This window comes from Anastrepha ludens, chromosome 6 (assembly GCF_028408465.1).
Source record: "Anastrepha ludens isolate Willacy chromosome 6, idAnaLude1.1, whole genome shotgun sequence".
Classification (NCBI taxonomy): Eukaryota; Metazoa; Arthropoda; class Insecta; order Diptera; family Tephritidae; genus Anastrepha; species Anastrepha ludens.
In genome coordinates, this window is record NC_071502.1 from 41,417,727 (window position 1) to 41,437,988 (window position 20,262).

At 34.9% G+C, this 20,262-nt stretch overlaps 1 non-coding gene across 1 annotated transcript; it reads right to left on the bottom strand.

Moving 5' to 3' along the window:
* Positions 1-9,871: 9,871 nt before the first annotated feature.
* Positions 9,872-10,065, bottom strand: LOC128868977 (U2 spliceosomal RNA). The gene has a single exon (XR_008455189.1). It is a non-coding gene; the product is annotated as a U2 spliceosomal RNA (small nuclear RNA).
* Positions 10,066-20,262: the final 10,197 nt, after the last annotated feature.

A 20,262-nucleotide genomic window follows, 5' to 3' on the forward strand; every position in this document is an offset into this window, starting at 1 on the left:
TCTGGAACAAAGAAACATTTTTTTTCTTAATCTAGATAAAAATAGCTAGAGAAACACGTAGGGGATTTAAAAAATATTTATTTTTGTGGAATTAGCAAGCATTTGAAGGAAAAAACTCAATTTTGGTCTAAAAAAACGGCACTTAAATAATGATAAAACGATTGTTTAATCTATCGAAAATCCCCTACGCTCTTCTCTTAAGAAGGTTATTATAAAGACGTAGTGAAAACCCTGATTAAAAATATTTAAAATTGTTTGAGTTATGCTGCGTGCCAATTTCAGAAAACGTGTTTTGAGAAAAACGCGTTTAAAGTTTGGAAATTTGGAGAAGTCGTTAGGTAGCAGTCACTAACGCTTGGTTAAAAGCTTAAAATATTTATGAAATAAACTTCGGTAACGTATAAAACTTTTTGTTCTGTATTTTAAAAGGTTCAAAGAATTTTTTAAGCTTATAAAAAAAAAAAAATTTTTTGAAATTTCTACAGTGGTGTTACCCCTTAAACATCAAAAGTTACCAGCGAATTTCTGACTAAAACGTAAATTATTTCGTTGCATCATTCACGGTATTCACTTGATCTGGTACTCTGTGACTATTATCTACTCCGAACAATGCATTTGGCATTGCAGAAAGGGGTATTATATGGATTGAAGTCATTTAAGCTGCTATTTTCACTATTCTTTAACTTTTGTAGGCAATATTCCCAAAGAGGAGAAACAGAACTCACCTGATAACTTGAAAAACGTGCGAAATTGTGTATCGATGTCGAAAGCGAATACTTTTATTAGCACAGATATGCTCATTTTCCTTTTAAAAGTACAATACCACTTAAAAAGTCGCGGCTAACGGCGCCACATATGCAGTGCATCAAATAGTTATAGCGCAGGAACTTATTGACAAGTTTTGTCAATTTATTTATTTTATTTACTTTTATTAATTTTTGTATGAATATAGGTGTAGTTTATTTTCTTACAAACATCTTACCAATCCAAGTCTCACATTTTTTGGTAATTTTAAAAACAACATCGAAAAAGTGCCTTACAAATTTCACTCTTCTTAATCAGAATTTTCGGTAAAACTTGGAGTATGCAGGGTTGTAGCCCATAGCATTTCGCTATGAGAAAATGCATATTTGAGGTGCTCAAAAATCGCATCGATTTTTAAATTTGTTTTCTTTTCTCTGACGATCTTAGGTATTTTCTCCACATAAGTCAAGCATTCGTTTTGCGGAGCAAATGCAAAAGACCGATAGCAAAAAATATTGTCAAAAATCAACGAAAGTATACGAAAATTGAATGAACTATAACTCTTCATACCTAGATTTTTTTTTAATTCTGTTTAAAAAGTTTGAAATTTTTATGAAAATTGTTGAACTTTTTCTAAATTGGCATACAGTTTGAAACTTGTATGTATATAATATTTGTAAAAGAATGGCCTATATTTGCATTAAAAAATTATTAAAAATAAATAAGAAAGAAAAAACCTTCAAACCTTGTCAATAAGTCCTTGTCGCGTGACAGAGTCTAGAAACAAATGATTTCGACAAGTTTAGCTTACAGGTTAGTTTAAGTGAGTAAGCATGAAGAAAAGTGCGGTAAACCAAAAACATCCAATGGATTTCAGCCTAGTAGTAGTAGTAGTAATATATGATATATATATTTTTTTGATATTCTAAAAATAAAATAATTAATTAAAGCCTAAGGCTGAATACGAAACACTTAAAATTTTTTTCCAATTCTCATCGTTTTCTCCATTTAATACGTATATAATCTTTTTTCTGTTGATTCTGATTTTTCTAAATAAATATTTCTGAACTCCGCAAGTACAGGATCTTCCAATCAAATGCTTCATATTTTCTTCTTTGTTCAGATTGCAGAGGCTGTACATTTTTGACACGTTTCCGAATTTACTGGCATTTAATATAAGCAGGCTTTGAAAGTCATTGAAATATCTTCAATCCGTTTTCCTTCTTTTATGTAGGTTGAACCCTTTGTTTGGTCTACGTATTTGTGAAGGGTAATAAATTTAGAGGCATAGGATTCTGAATTGAAATAAAACAACGAAAATTCAAAGTGATTGGGTAGTCTTTAGTATTTTTGTGTAGAATTATTCATTATATTTATTTTTTAAAGATGATCCCTTTCAAATGTTGGCCGCAACTGCGCCGTAATTCCGTCACTCGTAAACACCAATTTTGAATGACTCGGTGGAATACTTCGGTCGGTATCTCATGAATAACTTTAGTAATGTTGGCTTCCAATGCTTCAATAGAAGCTGGTTTACCAACAAAGCATTTAGACTTTACATACAAAGGTATCACAAGATCTTGATAACCATTCAACTAATCCGAGACGCGAGATTGCCGAACCGACGGCGTAGTAAATCCATTGTTTTACGGGCTGTACGGCAATTAGAGTCACCTTGTCGAACAAACTTTTGTGAAAATCACGAGCTCCAATTTCCGGCAACAGAAAGTCAGTTATTATGGCGCGATAGCGTTCGCCATTCACTGTTACATTGGCGCCAGCCTCGTCTTAGAAGATGATGGGCCGATGATTCCTTCAGCCCATAGGTCGCACCAAAGTGTTGCTTTAGTGGATGTAATGGCTGTTGAATGGCTTCGGGTTGCTCTTCAACCCACATACGCCAATTTTGCTTATTGACGTAGCCATTAAGCTAAAAGTTGCCTCATCGCTGTGCACCATAAGTCGGTTTAAGCGCACGATGCACACTTTTCACAGTGCGTCGATTTTTCATTGTTTAGGCGTAACTCTGGTGAAATGTTAATGAATACTGAAAAAAAGCATACATTTCGTTTGACAGTATTGAAGCGTGACCTGTCGAAAAAACACTATTCAAAAAAGTATCTCCAATCTGATCATCCTTTATATGCGTGATGCACCCGCAATTCTGTCAGCAACTGTATGCAAGGCTGTGCCACTGCATACTATTGATGCGTTCTCCGAAAGTTAAGCCGAATTCTGAGCCACTTCATTTAGGTACTTATACCAGAAAACGTTTTCCGTATCACATAAATGTATATAAATATGTATAATTGGCGTGTACACCCTTTTTAGGTGTTTGGCCGAGCTTTTCCTCCTATTTGTGGTGTGCGTCTTGATGTTGTTGCACAAATGAAGGGGCCTACAGTTTCAAGCCGACTCCGAACGGCAGATATTTTTATGAGGAGGATTTTGATGGCAGAAATATACTCGGAAGTTTGCGATTGCCTGTCGAGAGGCGACGGCTATTAGAAAAAACTTATTCACATACTGCACCAATTTACGCGGAAGTCTGCTTTCTTTATGTTCATGTAAAGTTTTAAAGATATTTCATGTGAAGACCCAATGCAGCTGCTGTTTAAAGCGAAATTGAAGTTTAGCTTGAAGTCTGGTATCTTTAAAATACTTTCTATGAAGTATCTTTGCAGTTTGTCGGAGTATAGTATTAAGTATAGGCCCACACTTGGGCAGCATAAGATTGTATGGATCTACAGACAGTTTGAAAAAGTTTTCTTTTTTTTTATAGCGATACTGACAATTTTGCAAGAAAGTACTTCCAGGTGCAAAGAATGCTTGTCTTGGCTGAGTTGTTTTTGGCTTTCAAATGTTTTTCGAATGTCCTTTTTGGTGTAAGTATGACACCCAAATAGCCATATTCCGCCACAACCCGTACATCTTCGTCATTGTACAACAACTTTTCTAACTGCCACATTCGGCAGCCTTTTGTAAAAGTCATAATTTCCGCTTTACATGGATTTCAGCTTAGTTGGGTGAGTGATAATATATTGTAAGAGTTTCGTTGTTTGTATTTTGCTAATTGATCTTCATAGGCTTCTAATCTGCAAATACTAGTGCTGTAACAAAGACTGTATTGACGCCATTTGTAACCTCTTTAGCTACTTCTTTGTATTTGTGAAAAGTTCGGTTTTTTTTGGAGTAGTGGGTACGAAATGAGTTCAAACAAAAACTGTGAATGATATAAAATTAATGGAAAAACGGCTGGCACACAAAGTGTTAATGGCATGCAATTAGCACAATCAAGATTGTTATCAGCGAATAAGCAAATGAAAAATTAAAATGGAAATGAAATGCAATTGCAGTTTAAAAATCAATTTAGAATGAAAAATTTAAAACGCACAAAAATTGCTAGAAAAAAAGTTTCGCGATAAAGAAAAATATTAAGCAACTGCTGCCAAAATATTTTCACTGCACTTGTTGCAAGCACGCACAGCAACACACACACACACACACAACTACATGCAATTCCCAGTGCCAGCACATGAGCTAGCTTACGTTTGTACAGTTAACCATGCAGCCTTTACATATTTAAGTATATCAAACGTTTTTATGTGCTTACTATAGATTTCTGTTCAAGTATATGGCAACTTGTCTAGCCAAAATTGCGCTCAACAAGACAAGGCAAGTCTTTGCTGCACAAATGTCTGTTTGGTTTGACGTTCGACTCTGTTTCTGCCGTCAAAAAGCACCGCCCATTTCTGCGCAACTGCAACTGTAATTCTGTCGCACCAACTAGACGCAAAATACATTTTAATTTATGCATACGTGCGCAGTTTATGGTGCGCGATTAGAATCAGAACAAAACAAAAAAGGTAAAAACAAAAAAGACAAAAACGAAAAAACAAACGAAAACAGTAAAATATATATGAAAGAAAAAATTAACTAATTTCAACGTCCTACCAACGGTCTCAGCCTCAGCAGCAGTCGTTCTCGATTTCTGATGCTGCCCGCAAGATTACAAAAGCACACGCGCACACGTAAGTGTACCCTACCCGTATTTTTATAAGAGTATAGTTAACTTACTTGCACACATACACACACACACAATGATTAAAACAAACATATGTAAATTTGTATGTCGCTGTCAGTAAACGTCCTTGACGCCACAAACAAGCGATTCTACCAGTTATGGCAGACAAAATGGTTCAACTCCAATTCACTCATATCATAATCACCGCGATTGAATGTCGGTGAGAGCCAAATATGCCAAGCAATTTTTATTCGACATAAAATCAGTTTGAGCAGCAAATTGTGTTGTGATATTTGGCGCATTTTTAGTTTTTCATATTGTTATACATAAAAAAGGAGAGCAAATATAAAAAAGGCAGCTGCGTACTGACAAATACAATGATGTATACAGTGGGTCAGAGTCTGATTGATACAGTAGCCGATGGAAAATTCGAATAGCAGGAATTTTCTAAACTAAGTTAAATACGGAAAGCAAATTTTAAAACTCATTACTATCTGACACATTACACTAAAGAGATCTTATATTTCTATGTGCATTTGCGTTACAAGTACGAAATCACTACCACGATGCACAAATGTAGGTCGCAGCTTATTGAATGAAGCCAGCTCACGTGGATTTCCCCAACAAGAAAATTTTATATAAGCCTCTATATATTCTAGTAGAATGACTTTGGTGCAAAGTGGGAAGCTGAAAAAGAGCGCATCAAAATCCGTACTGTTCAATAAAGTATCGCATGCAATTTTATTAACCCTCCGCTGGGTACCTGGGTCTGGCCAAGACTGGCTTTTTCGACTTTGGACGTGAATTTAACATATTTCTATTACAGCTTACGACTTGAGCTTCCAGTTAGCTTCCTAAAATTTAGTTTTTATCGATTTATGGGTATAACCTTTTAAAAAAGTTTCTCGAACAGGACGAAAAAAGGCCAGTCTTAGGTGCATAACCGAAGGTTTTAAAAAAGGTGTCCAACGGAGGGTTAGCTAAACTTCTATATCTGGGTTTTCGCTCAATGTTTCTAGATTGTTTGCGATCTTATTTGTGTAATCGACATTCTGCGTCCTCTGGTGTATCTCAAAGAAGTATATTGGGTCTCTTCCTTTTTGTTTTATTTATCAGTGATATAAGTAGTTGGTTTTCTTTCCTCGTGTAAGCGGATGATTTAAAAATATATTCTATTATTCAAAACTCGGCGGATTTACATAAACTTCAAACTGATGTTAATAGTTTAGTTAATTGGTGTAGTGTCTCTCAATTATCGCTTGGTATTAAAAAAAAATGTTAGCTGACGCGTTCAAATATAACAAACTTCATTCCTACTTCTTATAACATCGGTGTTGATATACTCCAATCTGTGGAAGAAATCAAAGATTTAGGGCTTGTTCTTGATGCACGTTTTTAATCATATAGACATTTCTAATCATATAGAAATTATTCTATCTTAACCGTACTCTAGTCTTGGCTTTATAAGAAGAAATAGCTCGAACTGTGCAGGCCTTTATACTCTCAATTTGCTATTTACTTCATTTATTCGATCTACATTAGAATAGGTCGAGTTTATTTGGAGGCCTTACCACTAGTTCTCTATTAAACGAGTACAAAAAGGCTTTTTTAAGTATGCTCTCTCTACCCTGAATTTCTCTGACTCTCTTCCACCATATAAATCCCGCCTACTTCTAATTAATCTCAAACAACTAGAAAATAGAAGATCGATTTTGTCGCTATCTTTGACTGTTCCTCCTTTTTAAGAATGATTAACTTTTCGGTCCCTACAAGGTCTTTACGTAATAAATATCCGTTCTATTTGAATAGGTTCAGCTGGTTCAACTATGCCTGCACTGCTCCTATTGCTCGTACTCTTCATGAACTCAACGAGGTCTCAAATTTTATTGAATTCAATTTTACATTATTTAAACTATCTTTTTCGGCTCAATTAAATTGTGTAAATTACAATATTTAACGATAGTTTTGTAGTATATAGCCAGTATGAAAAATTGTAATTTAACTTTTTCGTTTTTGTTAAATATACTTTTGCAGTAAGAAGTCACCCTTTCTGACTTCTTACTACAAAAGTATATTTATTTATTGTTTATTGATCTCAGAATAAATAAAATCAAAACGGATGAACTCCATTTAAAAATTGAATGCTTAACTGGCAGCAACTCTGAGCTGCCAACTCAAAATAAGCTCCTCAAAGAGATCACAAGTGCGTTGTTAAAAAAATGGAGCGCCGAACAACTATTGAGCAATGAAAACGGGTATTACAGCATTATAAAAATGATAAATTGTTCCTAAACATTAGAGACAAAGCAAACCTTAGTGCCTCTACTGTGCTACACATCATTAAGCGATTTTCAAATGAAAATCGAGGGGAAAATAAAGTCTTCGGCGAGCGTTTTATTATTCGGAAAGTGACATTATTTGTTACAAAGTGTGCCGTAGATATCCGGCAGGAATTAAGAAAAATATGCATTGCTGAAACTAGTCGCCACGGTCTTCGGGAGTACGACTTACAGGCCGAGATACGCATAAGAAGTCACTTTTTAGAAAAAACGAAAATGCCGATTAAAGTTCGCCAAGGAATATGTTTACCAGGTCTCGGACTTTTGGAACACGGTTTTATTTTCTGACCCGTCTACATTCAACATTTTTGCCTCCGACGGAATGTCTTACGTTTGGTGAAAGCAGATTACAGAGCTTCATAAAGGAAACAGTAGAGCAACTGTTAATTAAGACGGGAGTTGTGCAAAGGCTTAGAACTGTATATTTGCAACCAGCGTAGGAAACTTAGTATTTATTGAATGGACAATAGACTAAACTATGCGAATGATATTCTTTAAAAATTGTTGACCCAAAGTTCGGAGAAATTTGCTATAGGCGCACAATTCCGATTTTATCAACTTAATGATCCAAAACTCTAAATCCAAACGTACAACCACGGCTCAGATTAAACTTTCCAGGCGCTCGATATAACCCAGATTGGAAATTGAGTAGAATAATAGAGCCGATTAGACAAAAAAATCGAGTATAAAAATCTCGGTCAAGACGGAGTAGCAGAGAGAGCCATTAGAGGTAACGCAGAAAACCACTCCAGAAACCACTCAATATCTGACCCATTTAATGCTAACCAGCATCCAAGGTTTTTTAGGGCGAAATACGGTACGGAAATACGGAAAATACTAGATATTTTCCCCTAACATTTTTTAAAATTCTTAAAGAAACTTAGAGCATTTAAATTGTATCAAATAGGCTCCCATCTGAAATATAGCAGTATTTCTAGTTTTAATATTTTTGTTAAAAAATATAAGTCTTGGAAAATAAATTATCTTATTTATATCAAATTTGTCCCTCTTTAAAGGGGTCCTTTAATTTTCTCAATATTTCTTTTAATTTAAAAAATATTTCGATTTGAATTTCATATCGGGTGCTGTGTCAAATAAGTTGTGGCCCACTGTATGTAAATATTTCATATTTAGCAGTGTTGGCTTTATGTGCGTATGTATGTAAGTTTCAAAAGCATATGCACCCAGTAGCACTTTATATGTGGCACAATATCACGCCTCGGGCGTGTATTTGAAAAAGATAATGAAAGTGGTTAATAATAACAAAAGCACATGCAACAGTTACGAAGCAGCGCAAAAGCACTCTGCTTATGTATTTGTAATCTACCTTTAAGTTTAGTTGCTGACCTTGCTTAAGCTGATTTAATTAGTGAATTTGAATATGATTGTAATTGCTTGCATTTTGAATGCCTTCGGAAACGGAACTTGTTGGTGATTTAGCATTTAATTAGATAATTCGACAAAGGAAAAAATATACTAAATATTGTAGTAAAATCATTGCCCAATCATAGTTAAAATGTAAAATACTTTATTGTCGGTGGTAGATTTTTCACGAAATCGAAATTAAGTAATTATTTTGATTATACCGATTTTTTAGATGATGAAGTTTTTCTCATTTAATAAGAAAATGTTGATACATGCGCACTATATTTCTAGCTTATATCTTAAGCCAGAGTGGGCATGCAGAACAAAAACTTGTCATCTAAAGTAAAAGTTTTTTGAAACCTTTGTAGCAAATGCAATATTCAGGAGTTAAGCGATTAAGCATAATTAATGCAAGCTTTTTTATTCCTTTAGAGATACGCGACAGCCTTTCAAGCGGAGTTGCTTGCGCTACTTAGGGCCGTAAGCAATATGAGGATGAACAAATGGGTGGGGAATCCTAGCATTATCAATGAATTTAAATAAAACATTCATCACTTGCAGACCCGTTGCTAAAATACTTGTGAAAATTTTGTCAATAGCGTTTCTTTTTTGGAGTCGAAAAAAGTATAGTTGTTTAAGGCAGGGTATGAAAATCACGTGTCAACGGTCTAGAAACCAATACTATTGACAAGTTTAGCTTACAGCTGATTGTGAGAGCGTGAACACGAAGTAAAGAGCGGCTTATTACATTACAATGTACTTCATCGAGCTAAGTCATAATTCGAGAGTTCTTAGGAGAAAAGGAAGGAAAAAATATATAAAGCCTATTCGTTGATTACGTTGCTAGCAGGTGGACAGTGGAGATGAACTGTTTTAGACAAACCGACGACAGACACAGATGCTTGAGGAGGAATGTTATAGTGTTAGTGGGAGCATGCCCCACATACCATTAGTGTGACGGCACCTTTGATGATGTTTCAGATATTTTGATTTACACCTCCTGACTAAAAAAAAAAATACCAGTCTAACGGTTAGACGCGATAGAAGTGAAACCTTCCGTAAGACAAACTGAGAGAGAATAAGACGAAAGCAGCATTAGGAGCGGGATAATTATAGGTTCATTATAATATTGCTCTAAAGTTCATATTTTATTTTCTTCATTTTATTATTATTCATCCTCAATGTTTTCAATTTCAACAAATGATACGAGTGGCTTATGATAGATAAAATATGATGCAAATGCTTTGGTTTCGATGTTGTCAAAAAAAAATACCCAAACGGACCGAAGAAACAGACTTACAAATTTCTTCCATTTTCGTCTACTTGTATTCATATAAAAATTTATGTCTCTTCCCACCAAAGCTAAATGTATTAGTATATTTCTTCTTGTATTTATTCAATAATTTGGGCCGAAATCCCGGCGGTACTGCAATACCGGGCCAACCCGTGGCAGAGGTGGAGCAATCCCTTAAAACACTCCGCCCATTTCTAAAAATCAGTTTAACATTTGTTGTCCTCCGACGGAGGATCTATCAGATGTTAAGCTGATAAGAACAGATACCACACTACCTAGTCAATAGATTTTCTAATAAACCTTTTGAGAATTACACGCTCACAAAAATTAATGTACGAAATATTTATACCGATTCACTTAAACTGACTTTCAGTATCTAAACCAAAAATAGAAAAGCCAAAAAACTGTTTTCAATAAATAATCAGAAATGTCCTACAATGCAAATTTCAAAAAAAAAAATTTTTCTTGTGATTCGAACCAAGAATTTTGGATTGGAAGCCCACAATGCTAGCCGCTCGGCTATCGCGCCATACTGTCAGTGCTGGCCTAAAAGTTATTTAGTTCATCGCTACGTTTATATGTAATATTTGTAGCCAAGTTGGTCGCTTTTTCGTTTCACTTTTTCCCAAATCACTCCCAACGATTCTAAAGAAGTTTTCACTTCAAAAAACAAAGGGCTTGGATGGATCTCTTAGTTAGATGAGCGATTATGAGAGTCCTTGGTGAAAAAATTGAGAAAGTTCAGATAATAACAGACCGTTATCGGGCTCTAAGCGGTTTGTTTACGCAAAAACTAAGATTATATTAGTGATATACGAAAAAAATCAATATAGTCTCCAGTTATTTTGCTTCGTTGGCATCTGAACAACAACTGAATAGACGAGTGTTTGAATACAAGTGAAATGATAAGGTAGAATTTGGCTGCCGAATCGCCAGTGATGTGGCAACTGAAGTTCCCCTCGCAACTTTCTTTTTTACCATAGTTATTGACCAAACCTTTTAAATCTATCATCCTTAGGTTCCACGCTACCGGGACGATCCACATTTATGTCCGGAAGGGACTGTCAGTCCAACAGCAATTCACAACCATTTGCGAGGAATGATTATGTTGGTACAACAACAATTTTTTCTGGATAATTAACCTTCGTAGACATCCAATTAGGTATGCAAATGATAATATTGCAATTAGAACTTCCTGAAAAGCTCTTGATCTGGTATCTAATAAGTCCTTCCGAGTGGCGAGCGCTATTAGAAAAATCTTTTTCTCTCATTTTGGTGTTTCATGCACAGATATTCGAACCTGCGCACTTTCCAATGGTAGTCACGCACCAATCCATTCGGATCGCTTATGCGATTTTGATGATCGAAATAACATTTATTGCAAGTAAAGAGAAAGAAACGCACAATCGACTAGAAAGGGTCACTTTTTCTACGCTACATACAAACAAATATACTATACTTTTACAAATTCAGTCAGCATGCACAATTTATCCCTCTAGACCCTGGACAAAGGTTATAACATTACAAAGAGAAAATATTATTATTACTGAACGAGCTACTTGAAGAACCTCTAGGCAATTCTATGAGGAGCGATTATGACGTCAGTTGACGAAGCAATTATGGCAATAAAATATTGCTTAATTTGGACAACAAATCTTCAGTCCTTACTTGTTCGCTCAGGTGGAGAAATTCGAGGTAACTTGGATTCATTATATTTCAATCGACCATTACACATTTACTAGGCACACGCCCATCAGTTGATAGCATCTCCCTATGTCCAGAAAATGAAGATATTGGCTATGCACTCAGTTGTTATTTCACGTTCTCCATGCTCAAGTTACAAACACTGAACGAATATACAAATTTGGTGGGAATCAGTACTGTAAGTACTCAGCTACTCACTGGAACTCTTAACTTTGCCAAAAAGTGTGCTAGGTATCATTAAACAAGAGGTCTGCCCTTTAGCACAATGAGCTGAGTATGGCTGAGTGTTTGCGTTCATTTCCTGCAACAAAAAACTTAAAATAGACAAATTCGGGGGTCGTGTTGAAAGGAATACATAACACTAATAGTGTACGAGTGCAATTGTGTCTCCCGTTTATTGCTTTAAAAAACTGAAAAAAGGCCATTGTGTTTTGAATACAACAATAAAGTATGTCAAGAGATTAATGGGAGACATTGTACACAAAATATTTTTTTTTTTTTTTTACTTTTACTTTTTACATGCATGTATAGGTACATATGTTAATAAACAATAAGCATACACGTGCAACAATAAAAGCATAATGTCAATGACAGCTAATGACAACAACAATGAAAGCCTTTTTGGTGTTCGTTTACAGAAAGGCGGCTTTACTATTTGTTTTTTTCTGCTTTTTTTTTCGTTGGGTTTTTTTGAACAACCGCTGGAGGGCAATTGTAAGCAGCATACTTTGAATATTTTTTGAATGCACCCATTTTTTAACACGAATTTTTGTGTACCTTTTTAGCTGTCAGCAAAACCAGTCTTAATGTATGTATAGTACAAAAACTAATAAAGTATTTAGAAAAATGAAATATAGCAAATAAGGCTTTTAAAATTTGAGTATGCATATACAAGGTGGGGCAAAATTAATCATCCATTCATCATTTAGTTTTTTGAATAACTTTTTTCTATAAAAATGATTTTCAGTTAGGATACCTTTACGTGCTCCACTACTTGCCTCATTATGTACAGCAGCTGTTAAGCTCGCAAGTGTAAAATAAGATTTGCATACGACGCCAGTTGCAAAAATTATAAATCTTCCGATAAGATTATTAATTGTGCGCCATCCTGTGTCCATATCTATATCGCGCATTTAATGATATAGATAAATAACTCTATAAATAACTCAAAATTATAAAATACTTAATGCGGTGGAAATATATGTCTTTGCTCCTTTTTTGTCTTGCATACTTTTTTTTTACAAAAAACGCTACACTGATATTAATCAAGTGATCAAATTCACTATTCCACCACTAGACCATGTCCCATCGATCGGAACAGGTGATAATCGGACGGCGCAATATGTGGAGAATATGGCGGGTGGGGTAGGATTTCCCATTTCGGTATTCCAGATAGGTTTTACGGGGTTTGACAACGTGAGGCCGAGCGTTGTCATGATGTAGAATCATTTTTTCGTGCCTCTCCGCGTTTTGCCGCCGCTTCTCGCGCAGTCTCGGCTCAATCGCACCAATTGAAGTCGATACCGATTCCCAGTGATGGTTACGCTTGGTTTAAGTAGTTCATTATAAATAACACCAATTTGGTCCCACCAAATATATAGCACAACCTTCGCAGCGTGAATATTCGGCCGGGGCGACGACGTAGAAGCATGACCGGGTAATCCCCATGACTTTATTTTCTTTGGATCGCTGTAATGAATCCATTTTTCATCAGCCGTCACGATGCGATGAAGAAAACCCTTCCTTTTTGCCGCTGGAGCAGTTGTTCACAGGCGAAATAACGACATTCAACATCCCTTGGTTTTAACTCATAAGGAACCCAAGTCACCTGTTTCTGAATCTTTCCCAATCCTCCTAATACTGAAGCAAGCTCTACTTGTGTTTGACACGGAACTTCATTGAGCAGTGCCTCCAATCCTTCGAAGGATTTTGGCCTTCCTTCACGCGGACGGTCGTCAACATTAAAATCACCGTCTTTGAAGCGACGGAACCAATCTCGGCACGTTGTTTCACTTAAAGCAGCATCTCCATAAACTTTTTCAAGCTCTCGATGCGCTTCAGCCGCCGTTTTTTTCGAATGAAAGAGGAAAATCAACACTTCCCACATGTGATGATTATTCGGCACAAATTCAGACATTTTCACAAAACCAAAAGTATATGAAACCAAAACAAAATCACTAATGTGTCGAAGCAGTTTATTTGCCATATATCTTAGCTTGGTTTATGACGTTTAGGTTATGTTATAGCACACACTGCTGGCGGCATCTATTGACAAACAGCCCCTAATAATATTATTTATATTTAAGTAAAACAAAGTAATACTTGTATTTGGTATTTCTGCCTTCTTCGGTTTTATTATAATTAGCAGTTAAATTAAAAATTTTTGTTTTCTTTTTGTTAGAAAAAATATTTTTTTAAACAGTTCCATACGTTAGTAATTGTTTTATTTTTAGTATTTTACCCTGGCAGGTTTAGATAAAGATTATTGAGGCTTTAATTTTTCCACCGAAAATGAAATTATATATTACCAGCTGATTAGCAACTGCGACTAGAAACATTTTTTCGAAATATGCCTCATCGCACGTACAAGAAAATATATAACTTTATATCTATCAGTATATGGAGTGCAATGAGTCGAAAAATTGTACATGTATCGGAATCGTATATACATACAATTTGACATATATAATATTTATGGTATATATTCATAATATGCACATATCAAGTATTTTAGAAAAAAATATTTTTTTAAAGTTAAGATATTTAGAAAAATCGGGTTTGGGGTCCGATTTATTTATTTTTGTTTGCAAGTATCTCACCAATGAACTACGGACGTTAAGAAAATCTTACAAGCTTTGGCTTAACCAAACGAACGTTTTAGGTTCACGAACGTGTTAAAATAATTTTTTTTTTGTTACTTTTTTAATTTTAAAATAATTTTTTTTTTATTATTTTCTTAGTTTTTAAAACTAATTCTTTTTTATTATTTTTTTAATTTTTGAAATTATTATTTTCTTATTATTATTTAATTAATATGTAGTGAAACCTCTTCATCGAAGAGTAAGATGCAGAATTTTTTTGTTTAATTTTTAAAATTAATTTTTTTTAATATTTTTTTAATTTTTAAAATTAATTGTTTTTTATTATTTTAAATTAATGTTTAGTGAAACCCCTTCATCGAAGAGTAAGGTCCAGAAATTTTTTGGTTCATTTTTTAAAATTATTTTTTTTTTGTTATTTTTTAATTTTTAAAATAAATTTGTTTTTTATTATTTTCTTAGTTTTTAAAAATTATTTTTTTATTAAATTTTTTAGTTAATTAACTTTTTTATTATTTTTTAATTAATTTTTAGTGAAAATGCTTCATCGAACCGTAAGATGCAGCCCTTCTTTTTCCGACATACTATGCATACATTTTATTTATATTTTAATTTATCGCAATTCAAGGTTCATCTTCATTCTTAACTTTAACTTTCCTCTAAAATATTTACCGAATGCTTTGTAACTAAGAACACCTTTAGTTAAACCTTTCTTTTGCGACAAACTCATCAATTTTCGATAGAGTAATAAAACAAGGGATTGCGGGTTGAGGTGCTATTGAAAATAAATAGCATCTAAAATAATAAATGCATGTATGTAAACAGGATAGGTGTTTAAAGTGAAGCTTTCTCAATGGTGCTAGAAACAAATTATTGGTGTACATTTGTCCGTTATCGCATACCATTTGCATCTTAGAAGACGCGTACTAAAAATTTTTGGAAAATATGGACCCTACAAACTTTTTTTCCGTATTTTTAAAATAAGGGTTATTTTAATATAATATGTAACAAATATTGGTTTGAAATATTGGGTAAGCAGCTATTAAATATTAGTATGACCTCTTAAAGTCAATATTAATGACAAATTTAATTTAGATTAACCTGAGACCAAATTAGGAAAACTTCAATACACTGTAATTAAAAATTATGTGGCTTATTGACAAAGTGGCAGATGTTCCCATATTATTCAACTCTTTCTTTTTCATAATTGCAATACCACATGAATGTGTATGTTTGAAATCGAAAGCATAATGTTTTGCAATGTCAGCCGCGTTGATTAATAGCTTCATATATACCATAAATATCACCTCTACATGAGGCTGTTAAGTCGCAATAAGAGAGTTCGAAGAGATGACTTTTGGTATGCTCAAGAGCAATGCTTATGCAGAATATGGGAAAACCAAGTAATGGCTATGATAAATACCAAACAAAATGGAGCATATCTACAAGGCGTTTGCATAGCTCAAGCAAAAATGCAAAGGCAATTGGGAAATATGGTAGTTATACAACCTGGCATGGGGTAGTTGTAATATAGCAAAAGTGAGGTTCTTCTATGTGGGTAAGGCTTTCTCAAGTGGGCATCAAAATTACCAAAGTGAATATTTTGCGATGAAATTCACCCAGGACTGAGTTCTATCATCCAGAAGCACACTCAGAAAATTTTGTTGTAAAATTCTAAATAGTTTTTTTTTTATTAACTATCGAAGTTTTTTGCAGCGCTTGAATAATTATCACATTTCTCGTAAAGTAAGTATCCGATTACAACGATTTTTCAACTGCAGACTGATAAAGGATGATATTTTCCAAAAACGTTATTTTTGTTCCGAAACTTGATGTTTTGTTTTTGTAATATAAATAATTTTTTTTAATAAACAACTAAAAATTTAACTAATTTCTGCGCCTCTGGGATGAACATTTTTTAAGGATATTAACGTAATAAACATCTGTGCATTTATGTATGGAAAAAAATGCGTGCAATTCGAGAAGGATTAATTACAATTAATTTTTTTGTGCCAGAATGCGCGCTTCGACTTACTCGGACACGCACGAACACACAAACGGCGACTCGCGGGCGGCTTGCGAAAAACCGTGTTTCGGACACGTCTCAACGCGATATGCTTCCGTAAGATCAGTTTTGCCGACATTGTCATTAGTTGTGTCTAGTCTCCTTCCGACTGCTGTGGTGATGTGTTTCGGTGATAATAAAAACTGTGATATTATATAAATCGCGTACGTTAATGTGTACAAAACTAAGTATAGACTAATATAATGCCACATGCAAATCGTTGTTGTAACCCTTTCGGAAAACAAAACCATAGTCTTGTTTACACAAATCTAATCCGAATAAGTGACCAAAATGCGAAATTTAGTGTCGTGTTCAAAATTCTGTGCAATCAGAATACTGGAACACAACGCAGGCAACAATACATCCTTACGTTGTGCATTACAAAGAAAACTGCGTAGAACAGCATAAGAATTTTGTGATAATTTCTGAAGCATTGGAGCATGACAGTTCCGCAGTCAATTTGTTCAATTCTAAATTGATTCAATATTTGATTAAACAGTTTGGTAAACGAAATGTGAAAAAAATTTATTATTTTTCCGACGGGGCGGCCTCACAGTACAAAAACAAGTACAATTTTATAAATTTACTATTTCACAAAAAAGATTTTGGCATCGATGCCGAGTGGCACTTTTTTGCCTCTGCACGTGGGAAAGGTACCTGCGATGGTATTGGTGGTGATATAAAGAGAGATGCTTACCATGAAAGCTTGCGAGATAAAATCCCGGTGAAAATTACTGGACCGAAACAGTTGTATGATTGGGCAAAAGTCAATTTTCAGAAAATAAATTTTGATTACTGTCATAAACAAGAACATGAAAATCACTCTAGTAAGTTGAAAAAGCGCTATTCCAAAGCGCAAACTTTGAAAAATACGAGGCAATTCCATTATTTTATTCCAAAAGATAAAAATTCCATCGAGTGCAAAATATTTTCAACCCACGATCAATCTAAAAGATACCCATTATGTAAAAACAAACTACATGAAAAGTGTAAAAAGCGTGAATGATTTTCATTTTTTCTCGAAATAACAAATGAATATGCGATAACTTGTATAACTTTCTATACATCTGTTTCACTTTTTGTGTCCGTCCGTGAATTGTTGTTGTTTTTCAGCGAGACATTTTAAGGGCATTTACTGACTGAACTTACAATGTATAGATCTGATATGTAAACATAAACGTTAGTAATAAAGAAGTATACATATATGAAACCTTGCATGCCAGCTTATACATTCCTTTGAATACATTTGATTTAATTATCATTACGCATTTCCGCGACAGTCAAAGCGCAAATTCTGTTATACGTAAATTATTTATATGGCCAATCTTTAAAAACACCAGTATTGGAAAAGTCGGCAAAACTGATCTTACGGAGGCATATCGCGTTGAGACGTGTCCGAAACACGGTTTTTCGCAAGCCGCCCGCGAGTCGCCGTTTGTGTGTTCGTGCGTGTCCGAGTAAGTCGAAGCGCGCATTCTGGCACAAAAAAATTAATTGTAATTAATCCTTTTCGAATTGCACGCATTTTTTTCCATACATAAATGCACAGATGTTTATTACGTTAATATCCTTAAAAAATGTTCATCCCAGAGGCGCAGAAATTAGTTAAATTTTTAGTTGTTTATTAAAAAAAATTATTTATATTACAAAAACAAAACATCAAGTTTCGGAACAAAAATAACGTTTTTGGAAAATATCATCCTTTATCAGTCTGCAGTTGAAAAATCGTTGTAATCGGATACTTACTTTACGAGAAATGTGATAATTATTCAAGCGCTGCAAAAAACTTCGATAGTTAATAAAAAAAAAAACTATTTAGAATTTTACAACAAAATTTTCTGAGTGTGCTTCTGGATGATAGAACTCAGTCCTGGCTGAATTTCATCGCAAAATATTCACTTTGGTAATTTTGATGCCCACTTGAGAAAGCCTTACCCATGTTGGAGATTTTTTGAAGGCTTTACCAAACTTCGTGCCTAAGTAACAAAGTAACAACTTTCGGCAGACTTTGTCAGATAAAATCTTGGTATATATACAGTATACTCTCTCCTAACGGACACCTCTTTTAAGCGGATACCTACCATAAGCGGACACTTTTTCAGTACATACGAAAATTCCTTAAGAATTTGTTTAGATTCAACCCTCCCATCACACGTTAACGCTCGCGTATTATTTCATTCACTTTATGTATTGATCTTTCTCTATAAATGTAGCGATTTCAATTTGCATTTTACTTCTGGGTTTCGAATGGTTTAGAAGCTTTTTGGAAATACTTTGTCTTTCATTTTGATGCTTTTTGCGCACAACGGGGAACGAACGCTGCAGCTTATGCTGTCATGCTATTTCGTGTTTCTTTTCAATCAAAGAAATCAAAGGCTTACACATATCTTTGGACGCATCAAAATTGTAATTGCATGGCTCTTGCACTCAACCAAATTCGTTCTGCGTAGTTTCTGAAAAAATGTCCCGTTCCAAAACCCAAAATGTCAAAGAAATCGACTTTAAAGTTTTTAATTTATTATTTCTCGCTAATTAAAAATAATAACATTAGGATATTTTAATCGTCGCTAGGACGAAGGCTTCACGGTCATTTTTCACATTTTGGTCTGCATATTTACATTTGATGAAAACATTTTTTATTATTTTTATTTTATTATTTTTATTTATGATATTTTTCCAGCAAATGTACATCTTCACATCAAATCCCATAGAGGAAAATGTTAAATTTCTACATAAGCTTCCTCAAATACTTAAAGCCACTTTCCGCAACTTCGCCTTTCCGCACCTTTGTTAAATAACGACAAGCGTTCATTAAATGTCAACTTGTCACATAGCGATCACTGTAACACGCATCCGGCGATCAGCGGCCTTCTGGCCTACATGAGAATGCCAATGGCTAGCAATAGCTAATGATCTGTTCGTGGATCAGCCGTTCGGTCAACTAACCAGATGGGCAAGCAGCTAGCCACCGCTTGTCAAGTTAGATCGTAAATCAAGTGTGAGTGCGTAAATAGACCTGTAGGCGCAAATGTAATGGCAAAGCTCAACAGAAAGTAAACATCAGCCAGCAATAGGAGACGCAGCACAGGTATATTTGCACAGCAACACAGCCTGCCAGCAGCAATCGATAGGCAATTGCCTCAAGCTAGATTGCCGGTTAGTTACTGCCTATCTAATTGCTACGCATACTCTGCTTGGTTTAAATGAGGCGAAAAACGCACATCATAACACCGATAGCAGTGCGACACTGCATGGCATACACGCGGCTTCAGCTGCTACTGCTGCAATTTGATTGACGGCCAAACAGCGGAGATTTATGTACGTCCGGTGCCCAGAAAGTGAGCAACTAACGCCCGGCTGCTATTGAGGCAATCAATAAAATGTAACGGCGGTAGCGGCAGTAGCAGCGGTGTAGCAACAAAGGTGGTGTAGCGGTAATGATTTTTTGCTTCAACGAAGCACTGACCAAACAGGGTGATAATGTTGTGCTGTCAGCGGCGTCGCCATCAAAAACGCCATAAGCGCAAGTGGTGGCGTGCGATGATGTAAACAATTACCCAAATTGACGGTGACAAAATCAAAACAAATCGTTAAAACTGAATTGAATTTTTTTTGTTTTCTTTTTTTGTTGAATGCATTTTGCCGATAAGCGAGTAGGAAATGCGATGAAATGTGCGATACGCATTGAAATTCAATGAATTGTGTTTTCTTGTTAGCTTTTGTAGATGTTTTTAGTGCAATGAGTGAAAGTTAGGAAATGGTACATGCATACATATGTATATAGGTATGTGTGTAGTACAAACATTTACTGATAGACGCCACTGGATATGTGTCAAGTGACAAGCTGTCTTGGTCAATGCTGCGCTGACCAGTTTGGCAAGCTGTTAACAGCTGACAGTAGTGGGACT